Below are 23822 nucleotides of genomic sequence, written 5' to 3'. Positions count from 1 at the left end.
AAATATTTTGAACTGTGCATACAATTATCACTTAGACTCTTCCCTTCATGACTTTGTAGAGACAAAGAGTCAATTCTCCCTGTAAATTTCTCACTAGACAGTTCTAGAGACTGAGAAATTCTGCCTTAAAAAAAAAAAAAAGAAAAGAAAGAAAAAGGAAAAGAAAAAAAGAGAGAGAAGAGGAAAGAAAGAAAAAGAAATAAATAAAAAGAAAGAAATTAAAAAGTTCCAGCATTGAGTTTTGCCCAGAATGTTCGGGGGCGGGGGGGTGGGGGGCTTAGGTGCAGGATGGGTGGATCCGTGTTACTGGGTCTTTCCATTTAAATGGAAACCAAATCCCCTAAACAGTAGAGTGTGTGTGTGTGTGTGTGTGTGTGTGTGTGTGTGTGTGAGAGAGAGAGAGAGAGAGAGAGAGAGAGAGAGAGAGAGAGAGGAAGATGAGTGTCCCTGTCCTTTGTCATCTCATGCCAGAAGGCCTGGATTTCCGGCTTTGCTGCCTCTGTGTTTTTCTGTGTCGGGACCCTCCAGAGTGGGAGATGGGGAGAGCCCTAAGGATGCAGCTTCAAGGAAGAGGAATAAATAAACTCTGCCTGCCGTAGGAAGCCGTCTTTGGATGGCCTCTGGACAAGGTAATTCCAGTCTGAACACCTAAGCAAGTGGACCTTCCTTCCCCACCTGCCCATGGCACTTCTGCTGCTATGAAATACCTCTCCTTGTGACAGGAGCTCTGGGGGCCTTGCAGGAGTCCAGGGAGAGGCACCTGCTCCCTGTCACCAGACCCATGTCTTCATGTCCTGTCTTGAAGCATCTCAAAACCCTGCTGAACCAAAAAAGAAACCATAGTCGGGCTAACACAGTGACCGTGTTCAGGTGGACGCTGTACAACATCAGGCCACGTAGAAACAGGATTTTCAGGCCACCCAGTGCTTAGATGTTGTGGACTGTTTGGATCCTCATTGGCAGTGCCTCCGTTCCGTCTCTTTCTGGGTTGACTCGTTTCTCAGTGGTGTCTTCTCCCTGGGTGGTTTTATAGATTGGCAACTCTTGGGTTAAAGCCATAATGAGCCTGCCATGGGGGTGTACTAGGGCCTGGCATCACATCACTAGTTGATGATGCTGGGTGACATAATGATGTATGAAGGTCAGTTTTCTACCATGATTGCTATTCATGAAAAGATGTCTAAAAAGCAATATGACACTGGCTCAATATTCCTACTAATAAATGTGTGCACTATCCTGCAGGTCTTCTAGAATCTGGGGGCCCGCTCTTCCAAAGAAAAAGGCTAGGCATACCATGAATGCCCTCTCAGGTCACAGAGGAAGGGATGGAAGGAGAGTCACCTGAGCTCAGAATAAAATGCCGTTGGGGTCTTTGGAGGGTATCAGAGGCTGTGGCCATGAGGTCAGTGATGTCCAATCGGTGCTCCGTAATCCCCGCCCCCCGCCATAGTCTGTGGACCAGATTCCTCCTCTACGGTCATTCCATGTAGCAGCTACCCAGTGTCAATCAAGCTTTTGTTTTATTTTGTAATTATTACTAGCTAAGTTTGTTCTCCCCCTTTGGTTTAACTTTCACTTGTTCTTTATTTTTCCCTTGTAGAATGTGAGCTCTGTAATGTGATGTGTATGAGACCAAGGGCTTTGTCCTTCCTGGGTGTCACAGAATGCGTGCCTACAACAGTGCTGGGCTCACAGGGAGTGTTCAAAAATATCCCCAGATGAGTTCATAGAAATGACTGATTCTGTCTGTTGACTGCAAGGTACAGGAAGGGACAGCGTACTGATTTGAGCCAACAACAGGCTGCATGGTGTTTTATGGGATTACGGCAGGGGCTGGGGAGGCAGCTCAGGGGTACAGCAGAGGCCCAGCATGGGAGAGGCTCTGGGTTCCATCCCCCCCACCAGAAACAAAAGCAATGATTCGAATGGAGTTGAGCACCCCCCCATCACGTAGTGATGTGTGGCCGACATCACATTACTCCCATGTTTGTGGTGACACTGGCACCAACAGATCTCCAGTGCTGCCTGTCCTGCAAAAGCACAGCACGTGCAATTATACAGTATGTAACTGTGGTAAGGAGGACCAAGAACTGTTACCTGCGTATGTTTACTCTGCTGTGCCTCTTGCCATTAGTGCAGGGGGCTCTGAAGACAGTGCAATGTGTCATGCCCGTGGAAGCCTCAAGCCTCTCACGCTCACTGGTGCTCTCAACGGCATCGTGTTCTCTTGTGCTCCTGAGTCAATATCCTGTCGTTTTGCTCATTGTGCTCCCAGGAACACTAGGCTGCGCCACATGTATACAAACATAGGTACGACATAGACATATCTAGTGTGCATATATACCTGGTGTACATGCATGTTACACATATGGCATAATATGTGTATATGCATATGTGCACAGTACACATACAATACACATAGGTCATATATTTATACATATAAAATATGCATATTATATGCACAATTAATACATATGCATATAATCATATCCAAACACTCTATTTTGCATGTATGCTACATATGTATCTATGCACACAGAGATATACAGTATACATAGATACATACATGTATATAATATACAGCATGTGTATTATATCTGCATATTATACATTGTACATGCAAATTATATGTGTATTATACATATTGTGCTCACTTATGTATTTATTTTTCTATACCACTTATATACTATATTAAGTATAGTGTATCTCTTATCATTGTGTATATCATATAATATTCATATATGATATACATATTATGTGTGTATGATACACAAATATATCACATGAATACATACATGTTTACATTATGTACACATAGTATGCATAGTATATACACCTATGTCCTACATATGCATTTATTACTATGTATATATGGCATAGATGTGTACATCACATATACTACCATTCATATATGATTTATATCAACTATTATATTAATACAATATGCATGTACTATATGTGTATATGCACGTGTGTCTGTGTTTAATATATAAAATGCTGTCTACACGTATACAGGGCTGTGCCATCTAGGTTTGTGGGAACCCCTTGATGATGTTTGCACAATGTGAAGTCACCTAAATGCACATTCCTCCAGTTGGATCCTCGTCGTTAAGCAGTGCATGACTGCAGCTTTGCCCTCCCTTAATCTAGCAGGCGTGGTGACACACTGAACCCATCAAGAGATGGCAAAAGCAACCGGTCCTCCATCAAGCTGCTGGCCCCAGTCCCTGGCTTCTCCCGGTGTCCAGCCCTTTGCCATAAGAGTCTGTGGTTCCACCCATTAAAAGGTGGAGCAAAATCCCCCACCCTTGCTTTTGACCCTGTGTTGGCATTGCCCACAGGACGAGGCAGACGTGACAGCGAGCCCTCCGGAGCCTCGACCTCATGAGGCCTGTGTTCCCGCTCACTTCTTGCATTTCTGCCATCACCATGAGACTATGCCAGGCTGCCCGGTGATCCTGGCAGAGACTGTGAGGCAGAGTAGAGCTGCCCACCGAGCCCCACCTCAGTGGCCAAACCCCAGCCAGCCCCCGTCTAAGGAGCTACCCCAGTGCTCCCGCCGTGTGCCCCTGACGGTGTGTGCCTGCTCGCCCTGCAACAGCAGCAGGTCCCCGGGGGCTTCTGTCTCTCTGTGTGGTGACCAGTCCCCCAGATGGATGGGTCATCGGTCCAAACTTTGCATTGGCCAGACAACCAAAAGCCAGACCTCTTTCCTTCACCCTCAGTGGTCAGCAGGAGAGAAAGAGCCGCAGACAGAGCCTGACCGGGTGCCAGGCTCCACAATTCCCCCAGGCTCGGCCTCACTTCTTCCTCATGCCACGGTGGCCCGGCTTCACCGGGGGACGCGAGCCTTGCTGAGGTCACTTGCCCCGACCCCTCTACCTGGGTGGAGGAGTCCTGCGTCTTTCAGCGGCCATTCTCCAGGGTCATCCTAAGGAGCAGGACCAGGCCTGCGTGGACTCAGAGGAAGCGGGGGCAGAGCTGGCCGCCGTATCTGTCTCGCTGTCCACATCCACCGTGAGCCCCTGGGCCTCATCCAGACGTCCTCCAGGGTCCCCCGGGATGATGGTGTTGGGACAGAGAACTTTTGTCTGGGAATCCCCTCCATCCCTGCCCTAGATGACCTCCAAGAGGGAGCAGCACATCACATAAGCCTTGTGGGACCTCTGTCTTCAAATGTCAGCATTTCTGAAACAGGGGAAGGTACGTGAGTCCAATTTGTTTCTCTGGGAGGATTTCCTCAAAGGCTTGGGTGTATGGAAGTGGCCATCGTGGGCCAGGGTGGAGGCTCAGTAGCAGAGCGCTGGCCTAGCAGGCATGAGGCACTGGGTCGGATCCCTCACACCACACAAAACTTAAAAAAATAAAAATAAACAAATAAAGGTATTGTGTGGGGGAGGGGAAAGTGGTCCTCATGCTGGGGTAATCATGGCATCTTAGGTTTCCATTTCAGGGCACATTTTCTCTTACTTTTGGAGGGGGGAGGTACTGGAGATTCAACGGGGGGGGGGGCACTTCCACTGAGCAACATCCAGACTTTTCTATTTTTTTTTTTTTAATTTTTTTCATCTTGAAATAGGGTCTCACTAGTTGTTGAGGCCGGCCTCGAACCTTCAAAGTCCTCCTGCTTCAGCCTCCCAGGTCACTGGGATCACAGTGATCATGGTGTTTGCATTTCTTTTATCCACCTGCCTCATCGGTTGAGCCATGCACCCTTTGAGGTGAGAGACCATTCAGGAGAAACCTCGGGTCCTGGAACTCAGTAAATACACAGATGATATAAATGAGCGGAGGCTGTTCCTTTACTCATTCACTTATTATTTATTGTGCATCTACCCCCCCCCCCAAAGAACGTAGGCTCCAAGAAGACGGGGTTCGTGATCAGTTACATCCAGCGATGCATTGTGAGCACTTGGAACAAGGTCTGGCACCCAATAGATCTTCAATAAATATTGTTAAGGGAAGGAGTGGCTTGCAGGAGAGAGAGGGAGCGATTTCAGAACTTAGAGAACGGGAACCCGAGTCTCCAAGTGCCCTGCGCATTTGCAGGGGAGGGTCTCCTCTAGTTTAACGCCTGCTACTCTCTGCATAAACAGAACAGGATGCACAGAGCGCGGTGGGACCTCCCACCTGCACTCATCGGGTCGGTAGGGAGCATGAGCTGGTATTGGGCAGCCACCTGGGGTGTCTATTTAAAGGGAAGAGGCTCTGACTCCTGGATCATTATCCACCTGCAGAAGTACAGCGATCTTGATGGAAGTACCGTCTCTTCTGGTGATCACACCTCTGGAAGTGATGTTATAAGGCCAGGAAATTGATCTCCTGCATTGCAAAATCGTTCTCAGGGTCTCAGTGTCAAAGCCAAGTGGTTCACGGATTTCTTTCTTTTTCTTTTTTTTTTTTTTTGTCTTCTTTAAAGAAAGAGCAATCCGTTTTATGAGATAAGCCTAAGATGATGAGATGAAATGAAAGTTCGTCCTTTGAACAACAGGGTCCTGGCTTCACACAGACAGCTGACTCTATCCCCTGCCTCAGTGGTGGCCTGTAGAATTGACCTCCCTTTAAACAAGAAGCCAGGGATGAGCGGGGTGGGGGGGTGGGGAAGAGGGGCACAGGGGCAGGGCTGGCAGTCACTTTCTGCTGCTACAGGATGGAAGAGAAGGTAGGCCTCAGCTGCCTGGGAGCAGGGTGGTCAATCGGGAAAAAAAATAGAGAGCAAACTGATATTGAACTAAAAATATGCTGATGCTCTAACCCAGCAACTCTTTTGTAGAAATTTAACTTGCATGAGCACAGGCAGACCTGTATGAGAAGTGCATACAGTGGTGATTGTAATATAGAGGAATGACCGTGAGCTATTTAATCCTCCCTAGAGCAGAGGATTAAAAATTCTTGCTACATTCAAAGAGTAGAATACTATGCAACAGATAAAATGGATAACTAGAGGAGGAGTCAAAAAAAAAAAACTATGGCTACAAGGTCAAATCTTGTCTCCCTCTTGCTTTTGTCAATAAAACTTTATTGGAAGGTACCCATCGACTCTCTCACGTACTGTCTACGACTGCCCTTCACCCAAGGAAGGCAGAGTTGAGTACCTATGCTAGAAACTGTATGGCCCACCTAATGACCTTAAAGCATATAGTGTCTCGCCCCTTTACAGCAAAAATTGTGCTGATTCTTTTTAAAGCAGAGCTGTAGACATCATCATGTGTAGAGAGGGAAAATAATGTCCAAGAGAGGGGGTGGATTGTAGCATGGTACGCTAATGCACAGTTTGAAAATAAATGCAAAAATATATGTGGAGGGCTGGGGATGTGGCTCAAGCGGTAGCGCGCTTGCCTGGCATGCGTGCGGCCCGGGTTCGATCCTCAGCACCACATACAAACAAAGATGTTGTGTCCGCCAAAAACTAAAAAATAAAATATTAAAAAATTCTAAAAAAAAAATATATGTGGATAAGTAGATGGAACTGGTATGAATGGGTTGGAAGAGTAGCAGCTTAACTCACAGTTCTTTGTCAATGGTGTGGCCAGAAAGGAATGGGCTGAAGGAAATCAAAAGGTACACAAGGCTAATAATTTATTTCTTTTATTGCCTAGACTTGGAATAAATATGACATAATTGTGCTTTTGTAGGGGCCGGGTAAAGTCTCCGGGACACAGGGTTTCATGGTGGAGGCCTGGGATATTTTTGAGGTCTCCTTCTCCCACCTCACCTCACCCAAGCTTTCTCTTATACAGTGAACAACCTAGCCAACTTTCAGTGACAGACCCCCTCAGACCTAAGGGCTGAAGTTAAGGCTGAACAACATATGTCAGACCAATAAATGATCAGAACTTTTAACAGAAATGTAATGCAAATATATAATTTTGTGTATGCCCTATGTTGGCCCCAGCTGAGACTGCCTTGTCCAAAATGATAGCCTCTGGCCACATGTGGCCAACCCTAGAAATGTGACTAAGCCAAAGTAAAACATGTGGTCAGTGTAAAATACATGCCAGACTTCAGAGACTTAGTAGCAAAAAGGGAGACTGTAATAGATTTCGTTAATAATTTGTCATATTGATTGCACGTTGAAATGATAATATTTGGTATACCAGTGTGTTCGTTTTTCTATCACGGCTTTAACAAATTGCTGTAAAGTAGGTGGCTTAAAACAACACACATCTATTATCTCACAGTTCCGTGTGTCCCGATTCCAGCGCGGGTCTCACCGGGTTGAGGTGGAGGTGTCTGCGATCCTCTCTGACCAGCCGCCTCAGCAGCCCTGGCCTGGCTTTGCCGGCTTCTAGAACCTTCCAGCCCTCCTCGGCCCATCTTCTGTTTCCGAAGCCAGCGAGCCCTGTGCGATCCCTCCTGCCCGGCCTCATTCCGACCTTCTCTGACCTGGGCCCCCTCTTCCACACCGAGGGGCCCTGCAGATGACATTGAGTCAGCTGCCTGGGACCCTTGGTTCCCTCTGCAGTCTCCATTCTCCTTTGTCAAGTAACAGAAAACATTTTCAGGCTTTGAGCATCTAGAGGGAGGTCTTCCCGCTGCCTATCACAGTTGGGCCAAACCAAATATCTTCATGGACTCAATCCCACCCATCTCCCCACCCTTCCTCTCGTTTAACAAAAAAGTCTTAAAGTTGCTCGTGAAGTTCATCTTCTGTTTCTATTGGACAGCGTGGCTCCAGGACAACATGTTGGAGGTGCTTTGCCAACTGTAAAGTGCTTTTGGTGGTGAGGAATGTTAATTGCATGAAAATGTTTTCCTGGAAGTCACAAGGTAGCAGAAACACCTCAGCCTGCAGACATAAACAATACCACAGAAGCACATTTACTAAGAGCTTACGCCACACCAGACCCTGCGCTTTGATGCTAATTGATGTCAGTTTTAGAGGAATCCTGAAACAGGTACTATTGATATTTCTACATCACAAATAAGGCCGCTCGGGCACAGAGAGATTCAGTAATTTGCCTGAAGTCACACAGCCAAGTAGAAGCATCCCTGTAGGGACCATGCATATATTAAGCACTTTAGGATGCAGGATGTGGTGTGGGTCCTAGATAGAACTGCCAAACCCCGGTGCTCTGGGGCCCACCTGACTCACTGCCAAGAAACTGCAAATGACACGGGTTCTTAGTGCTGCCTGTCAGGATGATAGCCCAGGCGTCCAGCCCCAACCATATACAAGCCCTCCCGGATGTTCAGTCTTGCCTGTCCCTCCCAGGGCTTTGTGGCTACCTGAGGACAGCTCACTTAGCAGGCTTCCCATGTGACTGCAGAAGGCAGAGCACACAGGAGACAACTCAGCTTCCCCGGTGCTGGGGTCACCACACAAGACACGCGCACCTGTGCACACACACACAGCACCACAAACACACTCTACGCATTTCTCTGTGCTTAACAATATGTGTGTGTCCATGCTCAAATACAGATATACGCTTTAAATACTTTTTATCCACGCTGGCACATAGGTGTGGCTGCGTGTGTGTCTGACCTGGGAGAATCCCAATCAGCACACAGGCGTGAATCTCTCCGCCCGTGAGTGCACATACCTGTCAGGACATCCGCACCACCAGGGGAACCGCTTTTGAATTTTTTTTGTTTTGTTTTGTTGGTCCCATCTTCCAGATCCTGGACATCGACGTGGTTTTCACAGTGTATTTAACCAAAAGCCACTCCTGTGTCCGTGAGCGTGACACCTGCCATTGGATTTTGTTTGCTCTCCTGCTCTTCCTCCCTCTTCTGCGCACCCAGGGGTGGGGTGGGAGGGGACTTGCCTCCTTTCTGGCCCCTGGGTGCACTGTCCACTTAGGCAGATCTGCAGCTGCAGTTTAAGAACCAGACTATGTGACTCTTTAGCCAGGGTTTGGTAAACCCTCTCTGAGTACAAATGTTATTGAGGTACTACAAGCCACGTGGTCTCTGGTCCACAGAGTGTGGGTCATGGGCAGCTTCTGGACACATGGCCAGGGCTGTGTGGAGCGAACAATTTCAGAAGCAGGCAACAGGCTGGATTTGGTCACCAGCCAGTCCAGTGCCTGGTACACGGTAGCTGCTCATGGTTAAAGGGACAAAGCCACACAACAGAAAAGCACGTTATTAATAGATAAGGACTTTTAAGATTGAGTACAGCATCCGCTCAAGACCTCTTCAGAAAGCAATGAATGAATCAGGTAACTGTGACTGTCACCTGTCAGCCGGATGAAATGATAATTTGTTAGTCTTGGAAATGGAGGGACAATAGTTATCTCTTGGACTACTAAAAATTTTTTTTTCTGAACACTCCGATGGATAAATGGATTATGCCTTTTCTCAAACATTCTCCCAATTTTCTGGGTCATAAAGAGATGCCATTCTTTTTTACTTATAATCATTCTTTTCAAGATGAGAATAAGTTTCAACTGTTGGCTCAAGACGTTACAAAAATCAAAACTAAGGATTTCAAGGCGGGATCGGTGGCGCATGCCTGTGATCCTCAGCTTAGGAGACTGAGGCAGGAGGCTCGTGAGCTCCCAAGCCAGCCTCAGCAACTTAGCTAGACTCTGATGACCTTGTCTCAAAATTAATTAATAAATAAATAAAAAGAGCCAAGGATATTTCAGATGAATAAAAACAGTAGAGAAATGAGGCTCTTGCCTTTCTTCCCTCTTCTACACCAAGGTACACATCACCTTTTGGCCATGGAATTTTATTTTATTTTATTTTTTCCAGCTAACATCAGATAAAACCTGAGAATCCTCTCTAAGCAGCCTCTCCTAATCAGTTAACAAGGGCTATAAGATCTCCTGGTGTTGGTTGAGCATCTACTACGTGCTCACGGGCTCAGCATGCATTAGGTTTTATAAGAGTATCACAAAGTAGTGGAGTCACAAGGAACAGAGACACAGGCAGGGGTGCCTGGAGAGTCATGTGATCCTGTTCCCTGAGCACCCACCTATTCCTGGCTGGATGCCGTCTTGTGTTTCCATTGGCACAGGAGCCAAAGAGACAGGTGTCTTGTGTTACTAGACGAGCAAACAGGATCCTCAGATAACAAGCAGCTGACATGCTCAGGTCTGACCACAGGACGCGCTGAGGCCCAGGATGATGGATCTAAGGGTGCAGAAAGCAGGTGAGCCTGTGAGCCTTATGGAAAGAGCAGTCCTTATTGGAGATGAGTGAACTCGGAGGCCTGTCTCAGGTATGCAGCATCAAACACTCAATCATTATCAAAAAGAAGAGACACTCTTTTGGGAAGGGGCAGGGGGAGGTACCAGGGATTGAACCCAGGGTTACTTCACCACTGAGCCATATGGCAGCCCTTTTTATTTTTTTATTTTTTGAGACAGAGACTTGCTAAGAATTCAGGGTCTCGGTAAATTGCTGAGGCTGGCTTTGAACTCTTGATCCTCCTGCCTCAGCCTCCAGGGCTGCTAGAATTACCGGCAGGGCACCACCACACCTGACGACACTCTAACATTTTGTTGTTGTTGTTACAGTGAAGTGCTAGACACTTTTCAAAATATTTCCCCAGCCTCCTACAGCTGAGCGTGTTTGATGCACAGTAGGCTTCATGCATATGCATGGGATTAAAGAATGAATGAGTGAATGGGTGAAGGAGAGGAGGGAGGAGAACCAGGCTGGGCGGTCAGCTCCTCAGGACAGTGGAAGCCTGTTAGATGGAGCTTGGGGAAATCACTTTGGCCCCTCTGGATTTCGGTGAGCAAGCAAACCCAGAGAGTCAGGGGGGCCCCCTGCACACCCAGGCTGCGGCTTGACCGCAGTGACGCTCTTGGGTCCATCCAGCGCCCAGCGCAGCCGCCCACACTCTGCCTTGCCCCACGGCTGCGCCTGCGCGCTCGCTCCCGCCGTCTTGCCCCATAGGGGCGGCCCGGGTGGTTCTCTCTCTCTTTGCAGCAGGACACTAAATGGTTAACACAGCGCCCATCATCTTTGATTTATGAAGTGGCCGATTGGACCAGGAAACACAACAGAGACAGCCCTTCTCACTTGCAGGGGGAGACCCCAGAGAGCAGTAATTTTGTGTGCACAAAGGCGAGCAGAGACCGCGGGCCTCAGTGGCCTTGGAGAGCCCAGCCTGCAGAGCCCATCGGGGAGGCGATGGCGGGTCCCGTACAGGGGCAGAAGCAGCCCTGTCACCTGGCCTCTGTCCTCCACCCAGCCCCGGAACTTCAGCTGCCCACCCTTGGCCCCGAGAACTGAAGTGCAGCCCTGCCCCGGTCACCACTAAGCGTTTCCTTTCAGCGTCTGCCAATCTATCAAGATTCAGCTACCGCTGTGAACCCATCAACTCCATGGAAGGGAAAAAAAAGGAACCCCTCACCACAGCAATTATTTATCCTGGCCTGAACTTCAGGTGACCTTTCCCAGTTCCACAGAAGTTGCAGTCAGGAGCACCTTGGTGGGCAGGATTTTTTTTGTTTTGTTTTGTTTTTCCCATGTCCCTCTTCTTTTAACAAACCACATGGGAGGGAGGCCATGGTGCTTTCTTTTGCAGATTTTTCTTCTGCAGAATGATCTTTGGGTGGTCCATAAGCTGGGGTAGGAGTGGAACATTGGTCTGGCCAGAAAAACAGATTTTATGTTTAAAAAAAAAAAAAAAAAAAAAAAGTCACAACCCTGTGACCTCCTGGGGAGGGTTCAGAGAAGACCTGAGCGGCTCACACCCAGCCCAGCTCACCCCTCGCACATACAAGCAAGGGCAGTTCTGCACCAAAAGATCGCTCTGCGGCGAACTGGGGAGTTGCAATATTGTCAACTCGGAGGGTGTGTACCGGTGTGTGTGTGTGTGTGTGTGTGTGTGTGTGTGTCCCCAAGTTGGAGGAAGATTCAGGCTCTAATGAGGGCATTGCAGGGTGTAACTCCCTGTGTAAATTTAAAGTGACCTATGGGACATAATTACATAAATCTCATCATGAGACAATATACTTTTTATTTGTTTGAATTTTATTTGTATTGGTAAAACTGACCTGAAACTGACACAAGTTTATTAGAAAAAGGACTCTCTAAAAGCGAGTGGGCTGGTCTTCTTATTTAAGATGGATGTGCCAACTTCTAGTATGATTAGAGAAATGGATAACTCACTAACATCTGTGCAAACTACAATAAAAAGGGATTTAGTGTTACCCCAAGGAAGGCAAGAGAGGCTGTCTGTCCATTAAACGCTTTATTACAGTGCCAGCAGCTCTCTCTAATTCAGTTATTCCTGCACGGTGTTCAGCACTCTGCCTGCCTGTCAACCCAGCAGACAGTGCTCGGGGCTGGGAGGTTTTGTGCAAGGTAGGTGACAATCAAATGAGCCACTGAGAAGAGAGGGGCGCCTGACCCTCGTGAAGGATTAACTACAGAAAGTGAGTGTGATCATGTCACACCATTACTTAGAATTTTCACAGTCAATTTCTGAAAATATGAGATAAGTTCTTAAAGAGGCAGTTGTCTCAGGAGCTCAGGAGCCTTGGTGGGGTGTTGTTAACATACTGCATGGCGGGGAGATGCAGAGACCAGGGGCTGGCTGCTGAGTGGGGGCGGGCAGGCCCTGCACAGCACTCACTCTGCATAGGGCACGCTCCAGCCGGACCCTGGAACTGCTATCTTCTAGGAATGATTCAGCCCAGAGGGAAGAACATGGGAGATGCGACTCAGAACCAGGATGTCCCTTATTCCTCCTCCCCTGGATCCTGGACTTCAGCCTCTCCTGGGGACAGCTGGGTAGATAGGTAGGACCCTCTGATTGAGCACAGTACACTTGGGGTCCTCAGGAGACTTGTCCAGGTCAGCTGCCTGGGAGGCTCTAGCCCATTTAGGACCAGATCCACCTCCCGTCATCCCTTTCCACCCCTGCAACCACCAACACCAACATCACCACAGGCTTTTCCAGAAGACTAAGTATGTCTGTTGCATGCAAAAGATCCAGGCTCACAGAGCCTCAGAGCCTGGCAGCTAAGGAGGCCACACACTAATTCAGTGGTGGAGTGCTTGCCTAGCGTGGACAAGGCCCTGGGTTCATTGCTAGCACTGCACTTTAAAGAATAAAATAAAGGACAAAGCACTCCTGGGGTCCCTCAGTATCTCAGTGACCTCGAGGGATTGGTTCCAGGATATTGTACTATGCCCAAATCCATGGATGCTCAAGTCCCTTATGTAAGATGGCAAAGTATTTGCTTATGGCCTACATGCATCCTCTTGTATACTTTAGATCATCCATCTCTAGCTTACTTAGGATACCTAATGTAATGTAAATGCTAGGTGGGCTACGGCTATACTGTATTGTTTAGGGAATAATGACAAGGAAATATTCTTTACACGTTCAGTACAGAAAGAATCTTTTTTTTTTTTTTTTTTTTTAGTATTTTTGATCAGCAGTTGGTTGAATCAGTGACGGTAGGACTCACAAACATGGAAGGCCTGCTGTATGCACCCAAGCCAAACACACTTGAAATACACACTTCAAAGCCTGGCAAAGGTGCGTTGTGATTTGTGGAAGATTTTAGGGTCAGAGATGAGTCTCTTCTCCGTTTATAGACAGGAGATCTGTAACACAGAGGGCCTGGCTCCATCCAGTGTACCCCCTGAAACATCAGAGGTAGAGCTGGGTGAAGCCCCAAGCCTCCAACTTCAGACCCACGGACGGGCTGCCTACAGGAGCTCCACAAAGTAGGGCTTTTGGACAAGTTGGACTCAAAATGGGATTCATCCCTTTGTATCTATATATTTAAATGAGAAAAGTAAACCACAAACCTCTAAGCTTGCTTCTGCTGAAGTAATTTAACATCTGCTGCCACCTGAATCTAATTGAAACAATTCATTATCAAATTTACTGATCTGCTTAATGATTTTTGTATTTCTCTTTCAAAATCACCTTCTGCCTTCACTAGCCTAGGTAAAATTACTCTTTTCTTTGACTCCGTGAAGAAGGACAAACAACTCAAGCCCCTTCATCACCCACACTTTAGAGGTGGCAGAACCGAACTTTGGAGGCTGGGGGCGGACTCTTCCCAAGGTCATGTGGAAAGTCCAGCAGAACACACTTGAACACAGGCTGCTGGAATCTCAGATCTGATTCCCGGAGTGTTGCAAGCTCCCAACTGCATTACTAAAATGAGGGTGATAAAAAAAAAAAGGACGAAGATGAAGAAGAAGAAGAAGAAAGAGGAAAAGAAAAGAGAAAATAGCAAGCTTTTTTTCCAAGCTGTGCATTCTTTTTGCTTTCTCAGTGGCAGTCTGTTAAAGAAATACTTCATTGTCACCAAGCACCATCATTAAAGACACCTTGGAAATTTGGACCTTTTTTTTTTTTTTTTTTTGAAAATCAGGGCTTAAATAGCAACTTAATTTATGACACTTCTGGAGGCTGATGGCATTTTTCTTGCTCCAAGGTGAGGTCATCTTAGCATCCCCCCCCCACCATCTCCCCTGGCTTCCCTTTAGAACGCACAGCCTCGTTCCCTCTTTACTTTCAAGTAACTGATGATCCGACTGCTAAAATGTAAGTCACATATGTATGTAGGCACGTTTGAGTCCACGGTGTGTTTCTAAAAGAGAGCTCTTTTATATCTGCGTGTAAAAGACAAGAGGGAAAAGAGGGGGGAAAGACCCACGAATAAGCAAGTGAATAATTAGATCAGAGATAGATGCCACCTTCTCTCGGTGGTAGAACGGCGAGGGGAGAAAGTACCGGCACATAATTGACATAATTGATCTAGTATTTTCTCCCCTTTTGCTGCAGTAATTTTTATGCATGCCATTGTTGCTGTTATTATCCAGGATGTGATCTTGTGTGGTTGATAATACAGACTCGATATGAATACGCGTACGCACCAGCCAATCACAAATCTATAGTGTCTATTTCTGCATCACCAGGTGCTATCTCATGGGAAATATCCTCTTTTTTGGCAGGCACACAGAGCGCTGCATTATCTGTCATTTTCATTAGATTCGAGCTACAGCTGAGCCAAAAAGACTTAGTTCTAGCATATGTGCTCAAAATGGCCAGGCTGCGATTGTCCAAATTCAACCCTTTCAGGATGGCGTTACTAAACAACTGGAGCTAAAGCCCGAAATTAGAGCGAGCAAAGCGCCCGAAATTCCATTTGGAAAATGGCAAATACCATAAGCTCCTAAGATTGGAGCTTATTATGGTGATCACCTCGAAGGATCAGAGGAGACACCGGCTTCCATGGGCAAGTTCAACGCTTTCAGCACACCTTAGGTAGAGAGGGAAGGCGTGCTCAGCCTAGATTCTGATGCCGCTCAACAAAGAAAACTCAGTCTCTTTCATTCTTTTCTCTGCCTTTCAGTGTACCTGGCTCTCTGTCCCCAGGCCGGGCAACCTCGTGTTCCAGAGGGCGTTGTCTGGTGCCTCAGGCACAACTGGGTACTCTGGGTGGCATGAAGGATGAAGGATGAAATAATCCAACTGCAGTAAGTTGAGTCTCCACGTGAGACTCTGCCTGTTTTATACATTCAGTCCCTTATTTGCAAATGTGGAGAAGAACCTATTGTAAAACTAGACCCCAAGAGAAAGGAATACAAAAATTGTTGGCTGAGGGAGCTAGAAATGGAGAGCCACAGGACTGGAGAGGACAATCCCTCTACCTCTGGGGCTGGATAGTATTTTTAGGCAAGGAGGAGAGAGAGCAGTTGTTCCAACAGAGACTCGACTCTCCTTAAAAGCAAAAAAGCCCATCAGAACATAAAATAACGCAGCCACTATGGAAACGGTGTTGTGGATTCTGAAAATATTAAACCCGGGGAAGCCATGGGATCCAGCAATTCTGCTACTGGGGCTATATCCAAAAGACTGGAAAGCAGGATCTCAAAGAGAACATGGTTCACCCTGGATCACAGAAGCCTTGTTGACCATGGCCGGGGGGGGGGGGGGGGGGGAGGGAAGCAACTCGCATGTTTGTGGATGGATCACCAGATCAGCAAAACATCACAAAGACAAAACAGAAGAATGTTTTCCAAGGGTTGAGGGGAAGGAGAATTGGAGAGTTCTTGTTTTATGGATAACAAAAATTCCAGTTGGGAAAGATAAAAGAACTCTGGAGATGGAGGATGGTGATGATCACACAACTGTGAATATACTTGATACCACTGATCTAGACACTTGAAAATGGTTACCATGGCCAATTAGTGTCTTGCATATTTTACCACAATTTTTGTTTGTTTATTCCTGGTCACAACAAAGCCCTACTGTGCTTTTCCACTCCACCCGGAGGGAGGGTGAGCCCTTGGACCAAGGTTCATTTGAAAATGTGTGAATTTCCAGAGAGGAAATGTGCGGGATTTGGTTATTATGGTACATGCTAAGTGATCTGGAGTTTTCATACCAGGATGGAAACTTCACACACCCTAATAGCAGAAATTTCCTATGGGGAGAAATCTGTCCATGAAAACCTCATCCTTAGCTGGGTACAATGGTGGCGACTGCCTGTAATCCCAACAGCTCGGGAGGCCGAAATAGGAGGATCCTGAGTTCAAAGCCAGCCTCAGCAATGGCGAGGCGCTAAGCAACTCAGTGAGACCCTGTCTCTAAATAAAATACAAACTGGGCTGGGGGATGTGGCTCAGTGGTTGAGTGCCCTTGAGTTCAATCCCTGGTACTCCCCCTCAAAAAAAAAAAAAAAAAAAAAAAGGAAAGAAAGAAAACTTCATCCTTAGCCATTACAGATTCTGCCTTTGTGTCCAGGACCAGCAATGAGCCATTTTCCATCTGCACTGCAAAAAAAGAAATGGTTTGAGTTGCATGGCAAGCAAATTGAAAGACAGCCTGGGTGTTCTGGAAGTCATCAAGCACCGAGGGTCTCAGAATAGGAAGGTCACCTCTGCTGGGCGGGGACAGATGTGATGAGTGTTGTCTTCGTCAGCCTGGATTATTGTTATCAAATTCCATAGACTAGGGAGTCTAAGCAACAAAAATTTATTTTCTCACAGTTTTGGAGGCTGGGTGTCCAAGATTGTGTGGCAGTGTGGTTGGGTGCTAGTGAGAGCTCTCTTCCTGACTTACAGAAGGTCACCTACTTGGTGTGTCCTCACCTGGGGACAGAGAGTGAGCTTTCCTCCTCTTCTTAGAAGGGCACTAATTCCCGTCATGGGGTGCTGCCCCTCATGACCTCAAGTAACCCTGATTACCTCCAAAGACCCTGTGTCTCCAACTAACTTCACACCTTAGAGGTATAACTCCAACATATGAGTGGGGACATGGGACGCATGTATTCGGCCCATACAAATGTGTCTTTGATCTTCACTAAACCATTCCTCTCGGAGCTGGGGACAGCATGCCATCCCCCCTCTTCTCCCAGCCTCCGTACTTCATCCGCCCTTGCTCTACAACTCATTGGGTTCCATGTTTTCCTCCTGCCCCTCTCTATCCAGGTAGAACTGCAGAGATCCATTTACAAAGAAGACGTTAAAAGTAAACCGACGGGATATCGGATTGTGAAGAGAGATTCCTGTACAGATCTCTTTCCCATAAATCGTACCATGTTTTGAAACAAAGTAAATATATATATTTTTTTTTATTAAAAGAAATGTTCTCTTGTATTTTCTCTCAATTATCACCGTGTTAATGAAAACGAGGTAAGGCAATCTGGAAACATTTGAGTGAGAGAAAATACAAACAAACTTTCAAACTGTCTTTCAGCAAGTGAGGCTAAAGTTATTGAATATGCAAATTGCCTTATTAAAAGAAGAATGATGTCTTTTTCAGCAATCAGTTTAATTACAGTGGAACCCTTCAATAGAGAAATCAACTCGTTTCTCCGAGTAGAAATTCTTTAGAAAGGGAATTTAGGTATAACACGTCAGAATTAGAAAATTCGCACTTGGTAGGAAAAAAGTGCATTTGAAAATGGTTGGTGAGGTACTAGAAGAGGAGGGAGGGAGAGAAGTCGGTTCCCAGCTCCCTAGCCATATCCCCAACCCTATTTTGTATTTTTATTTAGAGACGAGGTCTCACTGTGTTCCTTAGAGCCTCACTTTTGCGGAGGCTGGCTTTGAAGTTGAGATCCTCCTGCCTCAGCCTCCCCAACCGCTGGGATTGCAGGTGTGACCACCGTGCCTGGCTCCTCCTGTGCCTGTTTCTCAAAAATCTTTCTATTTAGAGGTCAGACATCTGAGAAATCCTCAAGCCACTCTTCAGTGAGGATCTATCTGCTCAGTCCAGGTATAATGGGTTGCTGTTCACAGAAGTCCCCACAGGGGCCTGGTGGTGCGTGATCAGACACAGAGATACAAAAGCCACTAATGGAGATCTCTGGGTCTCCTTGTGGTCAGAGTCCTGGGGAGAACAGGTCTAGAGGTACATGCAGCCCACCTCCACCCCCTCAGCCACTCCACCATCGTGCTATACCAGAGGTGTGACAGATGACAGTCTTCTTGGATTGGATCTTGGTTACACAGAATTTCAGGTTGATAACCACAGGCAAGTTATTCCTCCTCTCTGTGCCTCAGTTTCTCCTCTGTAAAGTGGGGGGGGGGGGGTAACACTGCTTTATCACACACTGGTTTTGAAATTCCTAGGGGAAAAAACCAGGCAACCACTCAGTCCGATGCTTGGCACATAGAAAACAGTTCATATCCGCTGAGACGGGCACGTCTCCCATGTCCACGCTGCTCCGTTGCCACCTTCCCTGTCACTCAAGTCTGGAATGCAAACTGTGAGCTTCACGCATCAGAAAGGCACAGGCACATGCGTCTTCCCTGAGCTTCCAATCCTTCAGCACCTACCCTAGGCCAATGGTGAGCAAAGCTGCAAAAAGTGTCTCGTCCTTCACATTCTGGTGCAAAGACAAACAAGCAGTAAAAAGTATCATCCGTGCATGAATCATATAGCATTGCCCAAGTGTCTTCAGGGAACAAAAGAACAAAGCAAATAAAACTGGCTCCGGAGAACTTGCCGTGGTTTGGATGTGGTCTGTCCCCCGAGAGTTCATGGGTGAGGTCTTGGTGCCCAGGGTAGCTCTATTGAGAGGTGGTGGGACCATGCAAGGTAAGTGGGTCATTGAGGCGCTGCCCTCTGAAGGAATTCATGCAGTTCTCCTGGGATCCTGGTATTTCTCACGAGAGGCTGTTATCAAAGAGCCAACCTGGTCCTCCCTGAGTACTTTGGCTTCCTGTCTCACCGTGTGATCTCTGCCTCTGTCAGGTGCTCCTGCCACTGTCATGTCATGCCGTCCACCATGAGGCTTTCACCACCAAGAAGAAGCCGACACCATGCCCTTGAGCCTCCAGAAAGGTGAACCGAATAAAACTCTTTTCTTTATAAAGTCGCCAGGTTAGGGAATTTTATTATAGTAACAGAAAGTGGACGGATATAGATCTGAAGTAAAATAAGCAGGTCATTTAAATATGGAGGTCAAGGTAGGTGAAATTTGAAGGAAGACTTCAAGAAGAGGATGGATATAGAGTGGAGAGAGGTGCAAAGCCATGGAATATAGAGTGGAGAGAGGTGCAAAGGCCCCAGGGAAAAGTGGGCCTGACAGGTTCCAAACACGGCAGCAGGTCAGAGGAGTTGGAAAGGAGTGAATGGGAGTGGTTGGAACAAAAGTAGGAGACGGGGTGAGAAATGATGGGGCCAGGTCTCTTGGGGTCTTGAGGTCACCACAAGGACTTTGGGTTATGCTTACATAAAATGAGGGCCCTCTAGAGGGTCGAGGATCTGCCTCATATTTAAAAGAGAACAACTGACTGCTGTGTTGTGTGTAGATGGGTGGAGTGGGGACCTTCCAGGAGGCTACCATCCGTATCCAGGGTGGAGGGGAGGCCAGCTGCGGTGCATGTGGCTGTGAGAATATTCTGAATATGTGAGCATCCAAAAGGAAAGTCCAACTTAACAGATTTGATGAGTTTTTTGAAAGGCCTAGAGGAGACTCTAAGATTTTGTTTGGTTAATGCAAACTTTTGGAAAAACAATCCATGGTCACTTTGTTTATTACTAAAATCAGTAGATCTGCATTTGTTCTAAATTGCTATGTTCTTAACTGTCATGTTTGACTCAGTACAACTGAGTGCACCATACATAAAGTCTATGTCGTCTACACAGAAGATGAGTGATATTCTCTGGAAAAGAAGTTCTGGGTACCAAGCGGTACATCAAAGGCATCCTGTGTATTTACTTGTATCTGTTTCTTGAGCACACCAAATTTGTTCCTACTCCAGGACCTTTGCACATGCTTTCCTTTGTTCCTAAAATGTCCCTCCCCCAAGAGCTTTGACCAGCTGTCCATTTATCCCTGTCAGCTCGAAAATCATCTCTACCCTGCTCCCTCTTTGCCAAGCATTCAACTGTGTCACTCAGAACTCTCGGACAAGCAGAACCAACAGGATCTATATAAACCACATCACATGAACCTAGAGGCTGAGAAATCCCAAACTTTGCAGTAAGCAATTTGGAGACCCAGGAGAACCTGTGGCCTAAGTTCCTCTCTGGGTTCAAAGGGCTGACAATCAGAAGTAACGATTTAAGTTTCAGTCTAAATGTTGGTGAGCTCAAGACTCAAGAAGAGACATTTTAGTTCTAGTCCAAAAGCAGTAAAAAAACAGACGTCCCAGCTCAATCGGTCCAGCAGGAAGAGTGTTCTCTTACAAGTGTAATCACTTGTCTCTTTGTACTTGTCAAGTCTTTGATTGATGGAATGAATGTTAACCTCATCCAGAAACATCCTCATGAATTCATTGAGAATAAGATCGGATGGAATATCTGGGCACCCTGTGGCCCAGTCAAGCTGACATCTGAAATGAACAATTGCCCCTATTTTGTTCACACGAGGTTTGCCGTTTCATGAGTCTATCTCAGTTATACATCTCTCTGCCTATTTATGTGTCTCCCTCTCCCGTGAGAATATCCTCTCCATTTGTTTGGATGAGTGGCTGAACTAGTGAATGAGTGAAGGAGAAACCATTTCATGTACAATCTGAGATTTAGGTGAAAGAGGCATGGGGTTCTGACAGGGCACGGAGAGGTGGGTGCCGGGAGGCCATCGTACCTGATAAGATCTAGAAGGAGCCTGGGAGACCACCAAAGAGCTGAAGAAGAATGAGACTGGGGAGTGCTGGGGAGGCCGTAGGCAGAGCTACGGGGGAAGAAATGGAAATCCATCTCTGACAGCCTCCGCATGAGTCTGGCTTTCATTTCTAATTTGGAGCAAGATATCCCCTGGCCTGACCCCTCTGACTTTGAGCCATAGCAACAAATCAAAGCCCAAAGCAACAAGGGACTCTGCCTGGGCTTCCCTGGGAACGAGAGGACAGGAGTGGAGATGAGTCAGGTGGTCTTGCCCTGCCCTGGCCTGCCATTTGTGGCATGAAGGGGCTGGGTGAGGAGCCCAGTTCCCCAGCACCCGCAAGACAGTCCCGAGAGACCCAGAGTCGGGTAGACAATCCTCAGCCTGGGATTCTTGTATCAGGTTTTCCCATCGGTACATAAGGTTTTGTGTCTTGATGGAGTCTAATGAAAACAGAGGAAGAGAAGCTGTCTGCAAGTGCTGAGTGTTATGTGCATAAATGTTACCAAAACCGTGAAGAAAGAGGCCCCTATCTAGGATTTACGCTAAAAGCAACTCTCCCAGGTAGTCACTGGATTTTTTTTTTAAAAAACACGTGTTAGAACGGTTGGTTTTGGGGAACTGGAGGTGTGACATTCCTCTGTGGAGCTGTGGTCAGAGGTGGGTTGAGGTCATTGGGAAAGGGGGACCAGGAAGGCCACAAGGAGCTGAGCTAGCTCTTCAGGAAAAGTTCGGTGTGGGTTGAAAAAGGAGGAGGCAGATTCCTGGGCTCAGAAGCACCTGGACTCAGTTTACACAGGTGGTGACAAGAGGTGGCCCTCCAGGCAGGGGGTACAGACAGGGGACAGCCAGGCCATAGCCAAGAGAGACGTCAGACTGGAACCCACTCCCTAAAATTCTCCAGATCCTCTCAGACCTAAGGATGCAGAGGCGGCCGGATGGGGAGGAGGAGTGGACACATCTGTCAGCCCTCAGGACCAAGTTTCTATCTATAAAAGGTGACTTGGGAACACAGAGCTGGAAAAGCACTCCGATGAGTCAAGAAGAAGCAACCCGAAAGGAAAATAGAAAAAGATGTTAAAAAAAAAAAAAAAAGAAAAGACACTTTACAGAAGTGGATATCCAAATAACCAGTGAATCTAGAAGAATCTGCTCAGTCTCCTTCATCATCTGCAAAATGCAAATGAAAACCACGATGAGATGCCGCCATATAAAATGGCCAAGATGGAAAGCAGCAAGGGTTTTCCATCTTTCCAAAGATGGAAAGGAGCAAGGGTTGACGAGGATGCGGGGCAAGCGGAGCTCTCAGGCCCTGCAGATGGAAGTGGGCATTGGTGCAAACCGCTTGGGGAAAGCATTTGGCAATATCTACCTGGCATACCTTCCACCCTGGGCAATGCCACTCTCAAGGCAGAGATGTGTGCACACACCACCTAAAGGCTTCCACTAGCCGCATCCCATGTAACTGCTCCAACCTGGGACCGATCCAAGTGTCCATCACCAGAATGGATAAATGGACCAGGATGCGTTCGCATGATGGATGACTGTGGGCGTATTATGTTTCAATTTAAACATTTCTAAAAATGAGTTGGTTTGGGGAAGAGTAGGAGGCATAAGCCCTTCTGGGCTTCCAGGGAGCGGGAGATGACAGTGCGGCTGTGGTGCGGCTTTGAAAGCACAGATCACATCACGACGCGCCTGCTCACAGCTCTGGGGTGCATTCGGACTGCACTTACAGCCAACGCCAGGCCTCTCCCCTGGGCTCCCGAAATCACACGCCCAGCCCCTCCTGCACGTCTCTTCTTACCCTTCCTCGCTCATTCTTCCTGGACACATGCTCTGGCCAAAGTCGCTCCCATCACTGGAAATTTCTCGTCCTCCAGATCTTTATTCAAGGCATCCTTTGAAAGAAGGTCCCTAACCACGCTTGGGGCTGCTGCATCTGACCACCTTAGGGGAGCCCCTGCCACCGTGGCCCGTGGTTTCTGGACTGGTGTCAGGTGCCCACCGTGGAGGCACCAGCTTGCTCTCCTTCTTTGAGATTCCTTTGTTCCATTTTCCTCATGGGTGCTATCATGGGTGCAGTGGGTGTCGGAAATGATCTTTGTAATCACTGGTTGGTGGTTCGGTGTCTGCTCTTTCCCGTCAGAATATAAGCTCTCTGGGGGCAGAGACTGCACCTGCCTTGCCACAGTACTACCCCCCACGCCTGAGTCGAGAAAGGTGCATACCCGTCATGTGTGGAATGAATAATGAAATGACAACACGCAAGTCAGGGTGGCCAGGGAAGCAGGGGAGCCCCCAGAGCCGTGAGACCCTCAGCCCGGGGCCTGCAGGGGTTAACCTACACAGCACATCATGGTGTCCTTATTTGTGTTTTCCAGGCTGGGAAACTGAATCTGGGGGAGGAGACAGGCCACACCCTCCACTAAAGGTGACAGTCCAAATTTAAATTCAGGTTTGTCCCCCGCAGACCCCCGCTCAAAGCCATCAGCCTCACACACCCATGGGGGGGTGGACTTCAGGGTCCTCCTGACCCTGCAGCCTGTGCAGGGTCACCAGGGGGCAGCCAGGGAGGCCCCAGGTGTGGACACAGCCCAGGTGTGTGCCCAGCCTTGCGGGGACCCGCCAGGAGCGCCCTTCCCTCTCTCCTTCCCATCTTAGAGCGGCGCTGGCGGCTGTCACAGCCCACTAACCTCAGAGACGGTCTGTTTCATTGATGGAGACAGCTCCCAAGGCAGTCCAAATCCAGTTTCAAACCACCTTGGCAGCGCTTGGCCACGCTGACCAGATCGCATTTGAAGTTTCAGTGCCTGACGGGCACCA

At 47.6% G+C, this 23822-nt stretch overlaps 1 long non-coding RNA gene across 1 annotated transcript; it reads right to left on the bottom strand.

The window, feature by feature from the left end:
* Positions 1-6572: 6572 nt before the first annotated feature.
* On the bottom strand, positions 6573-10290 carry LOC120888079 (uncharacterized). The gene is made up of 2 exons (XR_013430822.1): positions 8544-10290; positions 6573-7789 (listed from the first exon to the last, which is right to left on the bottom strand). It is a non-coding gene; the product is annotated as an uncharacterized LOC120888079 (long non-coding RNA).
* Positions 10291-23822: the final 13532 nt, after the last annotated feature.

The sequence above is a fragment of the Ictidomys tridecemlineatus genome, chromosome 15, assembly GCF_052094955.1.
Source record: "Ictidomys tridecemlineatus isolate mIctTri1 chromosome 15, mIctTri1.hap1, whole genome shotgun sequence".
NCBI lineage: Eukaryota > Metazoa > Chordata > Mammalia > Rodentia > Sciuridae > Ictidomys > Ictidomys tridecemlineatus.
This window is presented reverse-complemented; position numbering and strand designations above follow the sequence as displayed.